Genomic DNA, 14,604 nt, shown 5'->3' with positions numbered 1-14,604 from the left:
GGGAAAGTATCAGCTAAATTAAACATTTAGAAAAGATCATATTTCTAATTTGATTGGCGAAGTTCAATCAGAACAAGTTATACTCTTCGAGCAAACTGGCGCGGTATAAGTACACGGCGTAGGTTATCGTGAAATCGATAGAGGATTTTCTTCTAAGAAAATAATTTATCGTCAGCTAGGTTAGTTTTGGTTGAGGTTGAAGTGAAAGAGTTTTGACTGTGTTAAAAACATCAAACAATACTTATTTGTCAGACTACAGTTTTCATAGCTTAAAACCAACCGCCGAACACACAAATAATCATTATATAACCGTTAAACTACGAAACAAATACGGTAAAAGTCATCGTTTTCAGTAAAAAAAGTCGGTCTTTATGTTGTTTACTGAACGTGACTATCTTTAATTTTCGTGTCCGATGGTTGTTTGTTATTTTAACCCTTAAACTAACAAATCGTATACTAACAAATTATCATATGGAACACCATCTAAACTATCTCGGCTGAAGTTCTTCTTCTTAGAAAAATTACTCTACCAACTTTGCGAAAAATTAGGTTGTTCGTTTTAAAAATGCAAATTGGATTTCGGCTCCTTGACCATGAAAAAAATGATGGAGTAGTGTTTCTCTGGAAACTAAAATCCTAGCTATGTCACTTGAAATAGCAAACGACGTCTTAAAATCAAGTCTTAACTCCTACACCATCAAACTTGCAACAGATCCGCACATTAGATTCCGTACAAAACCCGCTGCACTGTTGACAATTTACCTAGGTCTGGCTCACGTAACGGTGTACACGGGGGACTGACGGGCGACAGACTACTGTACGGTTGTACACTGTACAGTACGTATGGTGGATGCGGGCACAACGGTACACATTGGTCATGGGCACCGGACAAGGTTGTCACACCACGCAGTGCCTCGGGTCAACCAGCTGATTGCGTCACTCTCGTGGTAGGCGCGGGAAACGGGCGCGCGACGGTATGGTTCGGGAAAAACTAGGAATCGTTAGAGGTCGGAAAATTCTGTTGTCTTACCATTTAACAGAAGTTGCAGGCGCATGGCGCACTGATATCCTGAAGGATTAGTAGCTAAGATAAGATACATCATCCTACTCCCGTTCTTCTAAAACAAGACTAATTGTACCGCACAGTACATAACCTCATAATTGACGGTGTGATGATTTCGTACAACGCAAGATTTAGTTTGGGCTAACAAAACATACCCAAGAGATCTTTGTATCGGAGAAATTCTGCATCTCAGTAAACACTTTCCCATTAGAAATTCTATTTTTTATAAATTATAAACCATTAACATAAACAAATATCGGATTTTTCACCATTCACTAGCATAGAGGGATTAAAACTTAAGTTTCTGGAATGAAACATTTATAGATTTCAAGGTGAGCTCCTATTTATACACAATTTCAAAACTGTATCCTCCTGTTATACTCCTTTTAGATATGGATGGCCACCATAGATATGGATGGCCACCAGGCGACTAGCATGTTGTCTTCATTGTTTCGCCAAAGGTAAAGATGTTAAAAGTAAAGTCATCCTGTTATCAGAGAGACTTTATGCACCTAAGTATGAGCTCCTACTTAAAAACACAATTATTCGACACAATTTCAAAACTTGTTATCCTCCTCTCAAATATGGATGGTCTCCAGCCGACTACCATGTCGTATTAATTGTTTCGCCAAAAGTAAAAATGTTAAAAGTATATGTTCATAAAAGTCATGCTGTTATCAGAGAGACTTTATGCATCTAAGTATGAGTTCCTACTTAAAACACAATTATTCAACACAATTTCAAAACTTGTTATCCTCCTCTCAAATATGGATGGTCTCCAGCCGACTACCATGTCGTATTAATTGTTTCGCCAAAAGTAAAAAATGTTAAAAGTATATGTTCATAGAAGTCATGCTGTTATCAGAGAGACTTTACTCATCTAACGTATGAGCTCCTACTTAAAACACAATTTAAAACCTGTATATCTCTGTTTTACTCCTCTTAAATATGGATGGCCACAAGGCGACTAGCTGTCGTCTTAATTAATTCGCCAAAGATAAAGATGTTAAAATTATATATGTCCATAAAAGTCATGCTGTTATCAGAGAGACTTTGTGCACCTAAGGTATGAGCTCCTACTTAAAACACAATTATTCGACACAATTTCAAAACTTGTTATCCTCTTTTCAAATATGGATGGTCTCCAGCCGACTACCATGTCGTCTTAATTAATTCGCCAAAGATAAAGATGTTAAAAATATATGTTCGTACAAGTCATGCTGTTATCAGAGAGACTTTACTCATCTAAAGTATGAGCTCCTACTTAAAACACAATTTAAAACCTGTATCTCTCTGTTTTACTCCTCTTAAATATGGATGGCCACAAGGCGACTAGCTGTCGTCTTAATTAATTCGCCAAAGATAAAGATGTTAAAAGTATATGTTTATAAAAGTCATGCTGTTATCAGAGAGACTTTATGCATCTGAAGTATGAGCTCCTCCTTAAAACACAATTTCAAAACTGTATATCTCTGTTTGACTCCTCTTAAGTATGGATGGTCACCAGCCGACTACCATGTCGTCTTAATTGTTTCGCCAAAGGTAAAGATGTTAAAAGTATTAAGTCATACTGTTTTCAGAGAGATTTCACGCATGCAAGGTAAGTAAAATAAAATATATATTTAAATTATTATCATTACAACTAATTTGGCTGCAACTGTTCAACCATAGCCGTAGGCGATCGCTTCATTCCTGCCGTTGCCTATCGACCGCCGCGCGGCGTGAGAAGTGGACCATGAACTCTGTGTGATCGCCGCTTTCATCCGGTAATATGTGACCAGTTACCGCGAATTACGGTGCACAGTCTGTCGATGCTAGGGCCATCGAGTGGATTTTCCACAAGTCATGGCCAATATTTGTGATTAAAACAGAAGGTTGTAAGGTAAGGTACCAGTATGAGGTTTATTAGACAATTACGAATACACGACTGGTTTGAATTGAAAATATTAATCTAGAAACAGGATGTTAGAATCAGATTTAATTGAAATTATAACAGCTGTGGAAAAGTTTTCTTATTCGTCTTCCTCATACTCGCTCTTCAACTTTAGCGGAAGTTAACGCCATGTTGCAAGAAAGTAAGTGTTTTCAGCCGAAACTCGTGGCGCAGTTCAATAAAACTTGAAAGTGCTCTTAAGTTAGTTAGCTTTCACAGATAAACCAATAAATTATAGTAAGATATAGTTTGTAAATAATTAAATAATAACACAATTACGTTATTATTTAAGTAAAAGTACACTTATGAATGTCCTAGATTTACCATTCAAAACGGTTTTAGTAGCATTTACGAACAAATCAGTAAGATCGTGTAGGAATAGCCGATTTGACTAGATTACTTGAGCCGGTATTATCCAATTCAACAGCATATAGACTTAGCACCATCCATCATTCATCATCATCTCTTATTATCCATCATCATACGTGCTACACAAGTTATCTTCCTAGAAATAGACAAGATCACAGGTCCTATATTTGCAAAAATTCCAAATTTCTCATGGACATTTACATGTACCAAGAATATTCAGTGCCGGTATACACAAATCAACTAAATGCTAGAAACGTAATATAGATGTGTTTCTACTATTAGTTTAATATTAAATATGACTAACTAATTGAAAACTAAGTAACAAATTAAAATGTCAGTACTGTGGATATGTATTACTGGTATGGGTGGGTGAGGGGGAAAAAATTCAGAGAGTGAATAAAACAGTTTCTTATAAGAAGTCTTTAAGCTTATCTTTTAAATATGAAAGGGAAGGGCTGATTTTTAATTTATTATAAAGTTTGCTAAAAGAAATAGAAGTTTGGATAGATTAGAAAATAATACTCCACGTTGGTTCTTTGAAATCAGAATTTCAACTTTGTAACTACCATTGTACTGTGTAGTATATCCTGTGTAGAGTACGCCGTTGCAGCTATCGATCGAGTAATGCCTCTGCGGGGAGGTCGACCTGCTAAAAGAAAGCATGAAATGTGGTCTCTGTCAGCCGATAAACAAAAAGGAGCTGGACTGAATGACTCATCGTCAACTTTCTTTGTCTCAGCTGTTTCTCCGAGTGATGGCTAACAACTCCACCACCTGCCCGCGCGCAATCACCGCCACTTTCGCCCGCAACTCCTCGCGCAACCCATTATTGCTACCGGTCTGCCACGCAAAAGTTGCTCCGCAATGGAGACTGCGAATCAATATTACATTTTTTGTTGGTGTTTTGCAATAACTTGAGACGTCATTGAAAAGATTCAATTCCAAAAACTTAGGGATAATAAACAATTCATGTTAAATCTGTTCAAGACATTGATCTTACACACTTGGAGTTGCTATTATTTTGAGAGTCAGTTGGTAGAAACAAGGTTTTGTTTCTAGCTCGGCACCCTCCAAGGTGACTGAAATATATCACCTGTGTAATAGAGTTACTGAAATCTCTAACTGTTCGGTTACAAACTAAACTCGAAGATCATTATAAATTATAAGATTGAGGTATATTATCTAGAGTCTAGTATATCTTTTGAAAACAGGCGCCAGAGTTTGTGAAAACAAGTTGAATACTCGTACTGCCTATAACTATAAATATTATCACCATTGCTTCTTCACGATTAACGTTGTCTCTTAATAGTTTACATCCTTCTACGACTGAAGAGACTAAACTAAGTCGAAACAACAACAGAGCACAATCCATGACCCTAAAAGATTGCATGGCAGTATTTAACTAAGCGCAGGATCAATCAATTTTGAACCTTCGAAACACAGAGAATAATATAGAGTAAACACAAAGGAAACGTTACGTACGCCGTCTTCAGTGTTAACCGTAAGCTAAATTCTAAATTTTGCAGGGTTATAAGTAAAGTAAACGCAAAAGGGTTTCGTGGATTACACGTTAGGCACAAACTCCCTAATGGTGGATCACTCTTCTAACGCAAAAGGCATATGATGATCAAAAGATCGTACCTCATTTGGTGTACGATGTCGCTACTACTGTATATTGATCCCACTATGTCATCTGATACGATCTATTCCGTTGATTATAAAAATGAAAACCTTGCTACTACTGTATATTGATCTCACTATGTCATCTGATACGAGTTTAACTATTCCGTTGATTATAAAAATGAAAACCTTGCTTTTTTTACTACTGTATATTGATCTCACTATGTCATCTGATACGAGTTTAACTATTCCGTTGATTATAAAAATGAAAACCTTGCTTTTTTACTACTGTATATTGATCTCACTATGTCATCTGATACGAATTTAACTATTCCGTTGATTATAAAAATGAAAACCATGCTTTTTTACTACTGTATATTGATCTCACTATGTCATACGACGAATTCAATTCCGTTGTTTATAAAAATTAAAACCTTGATTATTTGTCGTGATGAATGATTGATGTGTATAAGTCGTATTATGATACAGCAGAATCTATTAGCCCCAATACACAACAAAGCTGCCATTTGGCTAAATGGAAGCTTGACCCAAGTTCTTACAAATTGACAAACCGTGCTTTGATTCATGGCAAGTTTACACGCTGAGGCTCTCCTCCATCAATCAAATTAGGAAAAGAAGCACTAAATGTTATTTTATTTCTCGAAAGAGTATTATGATGGTGAAAACCGTTAATGTCCTTTCACACCTTAGTGACGTAGTTTAACAACGTATATTGACACGTGTCCTGGACCTATCTCAATGCAATCTAATTGTATTTTTCAGACCCCACCAAAGACATGTATCGCACTCCCTGCCACGTCTGTATTCCCAACGTCGCGCTGTATCTCGGATCATCAAATTAATGAAACTTAGCTTGTAAAATAATACGTATCTAGCGGGGATACGTATAAAAAATATATATAAACTGTGTGGATAGTCCTACACCATTCTCGAAGACGTCGCTTAGCAACGCTTCGTACGCTGAGGTGAAATGGCCTTATATGAAACAGAAAATAATATGATTAGTTCAGTGGTTTAGTGCAGCGTCTGGAATCTGACGCTGTCTCAGACTTGACTCCTGGACAGATAAAAAAGTGGCCGACGAAGAAGCTCGAAACGAACTTCTTGAATCTTGAATCAACATCAGAGATACTTAGACTACAAAACCTAGTGTAATCTAGATGAAGATGTGTTTTCATTTTTTCATGAAGTGCACAACTGAGTGCACTGCGATGCTTTAGACGTGATCCCAAAGCACAGCGGAACAAAACGAGTTTCATTGAATTCATGTGTCTCTCATTGAAACAATTCAAGAAGTTCGTTTTGAGCTTCTTCGTCGCCGAATTCTTTTGCAACTCTTCGGACAAATGTGGATTCCAGATTCCAGGAATTAAGGCTGCAACAGCCTCGGATTTCAGGCGCTGCTCTAAACGGAGGTGAAATGGAGCTGAACTTAACATTCACACTGAATCAACGCTTCCCACTTTCCATATGCCGAACAGTCCCCAATCAATCACCAATGTGAGAAGATTGACACCTGTCCACGACACGCAGCTTCTAGTATTCATACCGGCGACTGGCGATCGGTGAATGGCGGGAGAAAGGGTATCAGGAATTTTGCGAGTAACATTCCACACGTCTAGCCGAGCAGCCCAGCTATGTGTAACTGCTTTTCCTCCAAGGATTTAGATATTCGAGTGTTTACTGTGTAATTACAACAACTAATCGACACGATTAATTATCACAGGAAATCGTGTTTCACATTTCAGGTACATTTCAGGTTCACATACATTGAAATTAACAACCCGAAAAGATATTAACATGGAAATTTTTCAAGCTTCAATATGTGAGACAAATATTTCAGAGATATTGTCTTCCCTTACAGCGTTTTATGTGCTTTTGTGCCTAGATTTGTATTTCAAGAACTATAGAATTCAAGAAAGCGTTAGAATATGTTTTGATTGTAATCTTAACAATGAAAAAGGTTCCTATAATTCCACGGTGAAATACAGCGTAAGTGTTCCAGGATTATTTCATTCGTATGTAAATAAAAACAAGAATACCGCTACAGGAAAATATGGTTGATGAGAAGTATTGACTTTTTTTTAATGAAGGAGAATCCGATCCCTTTTTATACCTTATTCTGCCCGTCCTCATGGGCCACTGGCGTGTGCGAGGATCTTATGAAACAGAATAAGTGGGAGAGTCGATACAGTACAAGGTCGATGGTACTGATAAAAGTGCAAGGGTCACAGACAGGATTCTTACCTGCGCTATCTCTCAGACTCAAAGTCCAACGTCTTAGACAGCTCGGCCATCGGCATTCCCGAATTTCACTTTACTCTTCGTCGGAGATACAATTTACAAACTTCCACGCATGACGTACTGGCCTTGAAATACCAAAGTTGGATTAAATAGGAGACTAATTGTACACTGCACGTCATTAGGGTTCACCAGAAACAAGGTCTGAATCAGATGCCCCAGGCGACATCCTAGCTAGAATGGTATCGGCATGTCCTGGCCATGACCTTGCCACCAGTCCTGCCGCGCTCCAATTAACGATCCTCCTTTTTCCGCCTATGTCGAACCGATCAGTACCAGTACTTCTTCCAGGCGGCGACGGTTCTCCTGAGTTGGAACGCGCCTCCTGACCTCCGGACTGTGGGGAAGGACATCAAGGACTCTTCGTTATGGCCGATTAGGACTTTAGCAACAAAGAACTGCGGAGGGATCGCTTCCTAGAGGCGACATTTCAATTCCTTGTTCGACTAGAACGAATAAGTCGATGTAAATAGAATACAACGTACTTGTAAGAACGTATTATTTACTTACCGTAAAAACTCAAACCAAGTATAAACTTCGTGTATTAGAAGTACCTATATATAAATGAATTCACCTTTTAGTAAATTTTGAAATACAATTTTTAGTCAAATAAACATTTTTAACAGCATAACCAAATTTATATGAACTTCCATGTAAACAATTCACTATTTGATTTTGTCATCATATGATTTGAAATCATCTGGGAATCCAATTAAACATAACTGACAAAAAATTACAATTTTACCATATTACCGAAACAGAAAATAAAAGCATATGTTTAAATGCTTAGTTTAGCGTTGCTTAGTTATAATACATATAAATAACACCTTTCCTGCGGGTATAGAATCATTAGTGTATTAAAAGCTTTATGCAATAATAGGTTTGACGCGGTCAGTGTTAATTTATCTTATACTTTAAACCTGTAAATAAAACCAATGTAGTAAGCAGGCAGAGTGGTTATCGCAAGATAAACGAATCAAGCAACGTCGCTGCTGCTTGGATGGGTGATAGCTGAGCGATCCTGTCCTTGCAAGCAGCCCGCCTGCCCGGCCATTGGTGGTGGTTCGGAAGTCAATTTTAAGCCGTTGGTCCCCACGTTAAGTGTTAGAGAGGGCTTCTTAGCCCTAACTTTGCCTGGTAAAATAAGACACCTGTTAAGTTTTTTTTTTAATAAAATCTTTAAAAAATACATACATTGTAGTTATATGACGCTGTTTGCTTCAAGACGGTTTTACATCAATGTTAAGCCTTTGATGGATTTCGTCTGCCGGATTGGGATTAAATATCGAAAATTAGCTTCTGACAAAGTCAGAGTTGCGAATATTGAAGGTTTAGTGTACGTATCTTCTTATACTCTAGATCTATATGAAATATGAAGAGTATAATGAAATCCACTCCTATGGTATCCCTATGCGACCAGACGTTAATACTAACAATTTGGAAGAGATCGAACCTTGAAAAGATGCCCAAGTAATTACGAGACCAAAGAATGGAATTTGACATTACGAACTGAACAATACAACCGAAATTGGAACGTTTCTCTACCAGAGTTACGTAAAACTTTCCTTGCCTTGATTGTCGTTAGTGACAGGTCGTTAATTAGAGCCACGTCATAACGAAGTATGTAAATAAACAAGCTGCATTTAATCTTTCCACGACTTATCGCCTCGTCACAATTTCCCCTCATATTACGTATTTGTTACGTCCGCTTCTTATGTGGGTAATTGGGACTAGAGCTGGACTGCCTCCGCTTAGTGGAACTTCTCCAAGTAGGCGGTAGAGGCGTCAGTAATTGCGACAATAGCTCAGTTACAGTATGTATGCCGAGCGGTACGTTCACCCGTGGCATACATTAGCTATCAACGAGCCCGCTATCACGTGTGTAGGATTACCTGCTCGCCGCGCCGCGCCGCCACAGCGTGATACGTGATACGTGATACACGACAAATCCGACCAGAAACTGATATCAGTCCAGAGAGACCCGATAATGGGTTTGTACTGTTTTACCACAGTTGAACAGAACATGATGTTATTAAACTCCTAGCTAAATGTACGATGTAGAGTGGGTAAAGAGATATCTATTTTTATTTAGGAGTAATTTTAGTTTCATACGAGAAACCACGTTAATCCAATAATAGTTTTTAGCGAAATAGTCTGGTTTGTAATAATAAACTGCCGTATTTTCGAAAGTTTTACATTTTCCCATTACATTAAGTGTGTTCCTCGACTTATCTAAGGCATTCGACTGTGTTGACCAATTGAAATAGCTTGACAAACATGAACCTCGTGGCATTAGAGACGCGTGTCTCTTCAAAGGGTTAGCTCATTTTAGGCCACGGAACATAAATTGTCTAAATCCCAAACAAATTCTCTGAACCGATGCTGCTGAGTTATGTATGGTATCCCTCAGGGATCAATACTTCGTCCGATTCTTTTTCTTATCTATATCAATGACAAGTAGTAATGGACTACAAGTACACAAATGACATAGTAGACAATGACTATGGCAAGGAAGACTTGTGCAGTACACTGATGATACCACACTTTGGCTCACCACCAAATCAATATCAATTCTGGAACAGTAAATATTTGTCGGCACCAACAATTGTGTCCACTGACGACTTTATGGCATTCGACTGGGTGACCGCACACTTGTAAGATGACAACTGGCGTTGAACAATGAGGAAAATTCGCATGAATGAACGTGGTGTGACTAAACATACTGTATGTTTGACTGGGGTCTAGATGTGGAGTGCTTGTTCAAAACTTAAGTAAAAAATATTACTATTGCTATACACTTTTGGTAGTGTCCTGGCAATAACAGATTTGAATTTGAATTACGCATAAACAAGTAACAGATCTGGATTTCATGACGGATCTGTCCGGCTGTTTCCCAGCTATCCTGGGGGAAAGGGTCACCAGTTCCAGTGCGAGGATGAACTTGAGTTAATTTTCTCCCACAAACCCCAGTCTCACTAAGGATTATTTAAAGGCTGTACCAATGATTAGGTAACATTGCCAAAATCTTATTTCGAAAATAAAAACGATTTAGTTGTACTCCACATAGTAACGTATAATGAAAAAAGCCACTTTGAACAGTGACAAACACTTATGTTAAAAAGAATCCTATTTCTCAGATACGTTCAAACCCAAATTAACTCTCACCATTCTAAAGTCTCACACATGTATAGGCTACCAAAAGATTTACAACCATGGGAACCAATTTCGGGTGACAACCAGATCCCTAAATTCACCGCGTGCGAATTTTCTCATATCCTATTGGACAACCTACAAACACTTGCGGGACAAACTCGCCATTCATTTACAACTCCCAGGAATAATCAAATGTCAAAAACTACGAAACTTGCTGCAATTGATAGGTTAGTTATTTTTGTAGGTCTGATTATCAATATACCAGTTCCAAAAACATTTAAAGCTATGAAATCTGGATTAATAAAAAGATCAACCTTGAAACGAAGGAACTAATCATTACATTTATGAATAAATAACAATTATATAAATTTAAGAATGCAGAGCAAAAAGTGCTGAAATCAACTCAGTTCAAATCGCGCTTTAATGAAAATATGTAGATGGCACTTCCGTTTGTCTTTCTTCTTCCAGAGCAGGAGTACATTGTAGGTCGCATAGGCAGTTTGACGTTTAGGGTATCCTGTCCGAACATCCTTTCATCCCTTCACCACACTCCTGCCATCCTGATTCTCCAGCTTCCAGGATTCCTACACACCGTCGAGCCTGGCCATGCTTACCCTGACTTGGTGTTAGTCTCGGAAGTACTTTTGCCGTAGACCTTAGACTTTGGTGTGTTGATATTAAAACGTTAATTAAATATTTGTAAAGCCGAGAAGAACTAATATTGTAGTACCATCATTATCTTTATTTGTGTTTACAACAATATTGACTGTACAAGAGAAGCCACAACAACGATTACAAGAACTACAATGGCGACCACTAACTGCCGCTAGCGGTCTCTAGGTAATTCCACCACTAACAAAAGTGGTCTTGGAAACATCTGTATGGCACAGTTAAAGGAGAAACGTAAACCGAGTGACAGAAAGTGATGGAAGCTAACTACACTAATTGCGGCCCCCGGTCGAGGACGCAGCGCCGGGAGAGTCGGTGGACCGTGGATCATGAGCGGGAATAGGGTGAACACCAGAAACTCTTATTTTTACTACTGTTCACAGGATTGTGTATTTCGTGTCGGAGAACCATTCAGATTTTAATCTCTGTCAATACAGCGAACTACAAATAGCAGTTTAAAACAAAATGTTTATAAATGTTGATAACATGAAAATGGCAAGAGTACAGAATAAAGATAATTAAAGCCATTTCATAGATAATTACGTAATATTATAAAATTATTACTTTATTAGCTGAGCGTTAGCGAAGCTCTGACTCGGATAGGTCTGGATAATTTCATTTATAGTTGTCTGTTCACAAGATAATTTCGTAATTAAACTTTTAAATTTTACATGAAAAAAAACATTTGGACGCGTATTAATTATATGTTTAAAATGACACATCTCCCAAAACGTTAAGATAAAAAATGAGGGTGTAAAATTGCATGAGGTTTTAATTGTTCTGATGGGAAAAAATCAAGGTTGTTTAAGAACAGACGGTTCAAAAATATGTGTAAATAGTTCTGAATAAATAAATTCTGTATTCCCTTTACAACAATATTGTTGGCAGAAATGCTACAAACACTTGGAATTTTGAATGCTTTACAATACAAGTTAATAATATAGTACTGTAATGTATAAACAACAAAATAAAGGTTAGTTTCTTGTAGCAGTATGGCCTGAAACATCCTCTACGGTATGTTTAACATTTCACGTTCTGTGCTTCGCAATGCCTTGTCGGCGTGATATAAAATTAGTTATTTTTTATCCAGTTTCAACGACCGGATATAACTTTATACAAGTTGTCGACCGGACTATGAAGCCGTCCACGACCGAGTGACCGGAGGCAGCGACGACGACTCGGCGGAGAAATCAGCAGAGGAGACAGGGAAGACCGGCAGGAAGTCAGCCAGTGCCAGTAGCGCACCGCACGGAGCAGGAAGTGTCTTGATTACGGCAGTAATTATTATCGGCCGACATGTATTACACAATGGTGATGTAAGCCGACTTGATGCGGCATGGCGGTCAAAGGTACGGCCGAGGAACGGCATTCCCGCGTTATCACCGATGATGGCACCCTAACCGACCTTCACGATCGGCAAACACCTTGCCGGTAAACGACACCGGTCCGTCAACACGAGGCTTTATGGCTGTTGCCACATCGGGATCATCCTGCCTTCTCGGGTGTTACGAAACTCCTGCGTTTTTGAATGCTCAGTCTTAAACACGAGGTCCGAACATGCAGTCCTATTGCTGGGGTCGCAGATAGAAGAATACGGAAGCACTTAATTCGATATTTTATATATTTACTATGATTACAATCTAAAACATCTTTTCTATCTAAATTTGTACTGAAATTAAAGATAAAAGGTAGTTTTTTTTAAGTCAAGTCTTGTTCCAAACTTATTTATAAAACGATACGTAATATACCAATAATAATGATGAAATAATGATATTTATTCCGTAAGTACATACAAATTAGAAATACATTTTGATCTCGGAATTCCACTAACCATCATTATCCAGTATCGATGGTTAGGCAAAAAAAAATTAAAAACTAATTATTCAGTCTACCTCAAGTTGACACATAATATCTTCGGGCTTGTGCACATAGATAAATATAATAAATAATGTAAATAAATGTTGTATAATAAATAATGTAAATAAAAGTTCTATAATAAATAATGTAAATAAATGTTCTATAATAAATAACGTAAATAAATGCTGTATAATGAATAAACAAATCAATTAAATATAGTTAACAACACATATAGAAATATCAACAAATCTAAATAACAATAACAAAACCCAACAAAATATATAACAAAACTTTAGCCAGTTAACAATTTTTTTTATAATAAATAATGTAAACTGTAACTCTCTATAATAAATAATGTAAATAAATGTTCTATAATAAATAAGCTTTAGAGTTTGTTGTATATCTATGCACAGTTTTATCAAATAAAAAAATACAGGGTGTCCCAAAAATTAGTGCCAAGAAAAAGCCAAAGGTAGAGTACCCCTAAAGGTACACAAGTAACCTAAAACATGTTATCCGATTTTTTTTGTATTCAAGTTCTTAATGTTTTGTTTTTCTTTTGACTAGATTCTTGACTGGTATAACGTACCATAAAAACTGGTTTCACAACTAAATATCCATGTTGTGTAAATGCTGTATTTTATAAAATTGACCAATAGTAGTATATAGGCAACTGTAGTATACTGAGTATTACGAAGATTGCTAGAATACATGTTGTAGACCCAAATACCATCTTCCGGAAAAATTTTAGTTGATTTTCCATATTCTTATAAAAAAAACCAATATTACATTTTGACGTGTTGTGTTGGTACGATTTTTTGTAGTCAGATGTTTTCACATTTATCACATTATTTACAAATTAAATTATTTGTGGTAACTGAAGACGGTAGTTTGTTTTCTTAATAAATAAGAAATTAATATCAATATCTAGAAAATGGATAAGCCTTTATTCTAGAACTTTACACAAGGATATATGCTCTCCATAAAAAGAATATTTTTCATTTTTTAATTTTATTAAAAACCCATTACCATATTTTGGTTACTAATGCAATGAACTGCAAAAAAGACACCTGAAAGCTATAAAACTGAGCAACATATAAGATAAAACAAGCTCGCCTCCTAGCAACCTTCTTCCTCAATTATATAGCACACATTGTGCGGTAAACAATGAGAGTGAGCAAACATGTTTTGACGGATGTGTACCAGTTGCGTCAACTACTGTATATGACCTATTTTTGTACAGAGGATCAAGAAAACAGGAAAATTACAAGTCATATATTCTTGCTTAGAATCACAATTAAAACAAAGTAAAAATAAGATTTCAATAGATTTAATTTGTTTCTCTATGGTTAATTGTAGTAGCTACAAAATCGATAAACAATTGCCCAAAGAAATGCACGATAGCATAAATACCTAATATCGTGAGGATACGACAACAATTTTGGTACTTGCGTAATAAACCTGTTTTACGGCAAGAACGGATTACTTAATAACTGTGTTATGAAGCTATTCGGATGCGCATTTAAGCTTTCGTAAAATCAAACAGACACAACTTATGTTGATATTTAGACTGGTCATAATATTTTCTATTATTTGATAAAAGAGAGTCACCATTATC

At 36.9% G+C, this 14,604-nt stretch overlaps 1 protein-coding gene across 1 annotated transcript in view; it reads right to left on the bottom strand.

Moving 5' to 3' along the window:
• Positions 1 to 14,604, bottom strand: part of LOC124358124 (disheveled-associated activator of morphogenesis 1) — a 131,912-nt gene that overhangs the window by 86,620 nt on the left and 30,688 nt on the right.

The sequence above is a fragment of the Homalodisca vitripennis genome, chromosome 3 (genome assembly GCF_021130785.1).
Source record: "Homalodisca vitripennis isolate AUS2020 chromosome 3, UT_GWSS_2.1, whole genome shotgun sequence".
Taxonomy (NCBI): Eukaryota; Metazoa; Arthropoda; class Insecta; order Hemiptera; family Cicadellidae; genus Homalodisca; species Homalodisca vitripennis.
This window is presented reverse-complemented; position numbering and strand designations above follow the sequence as displayed.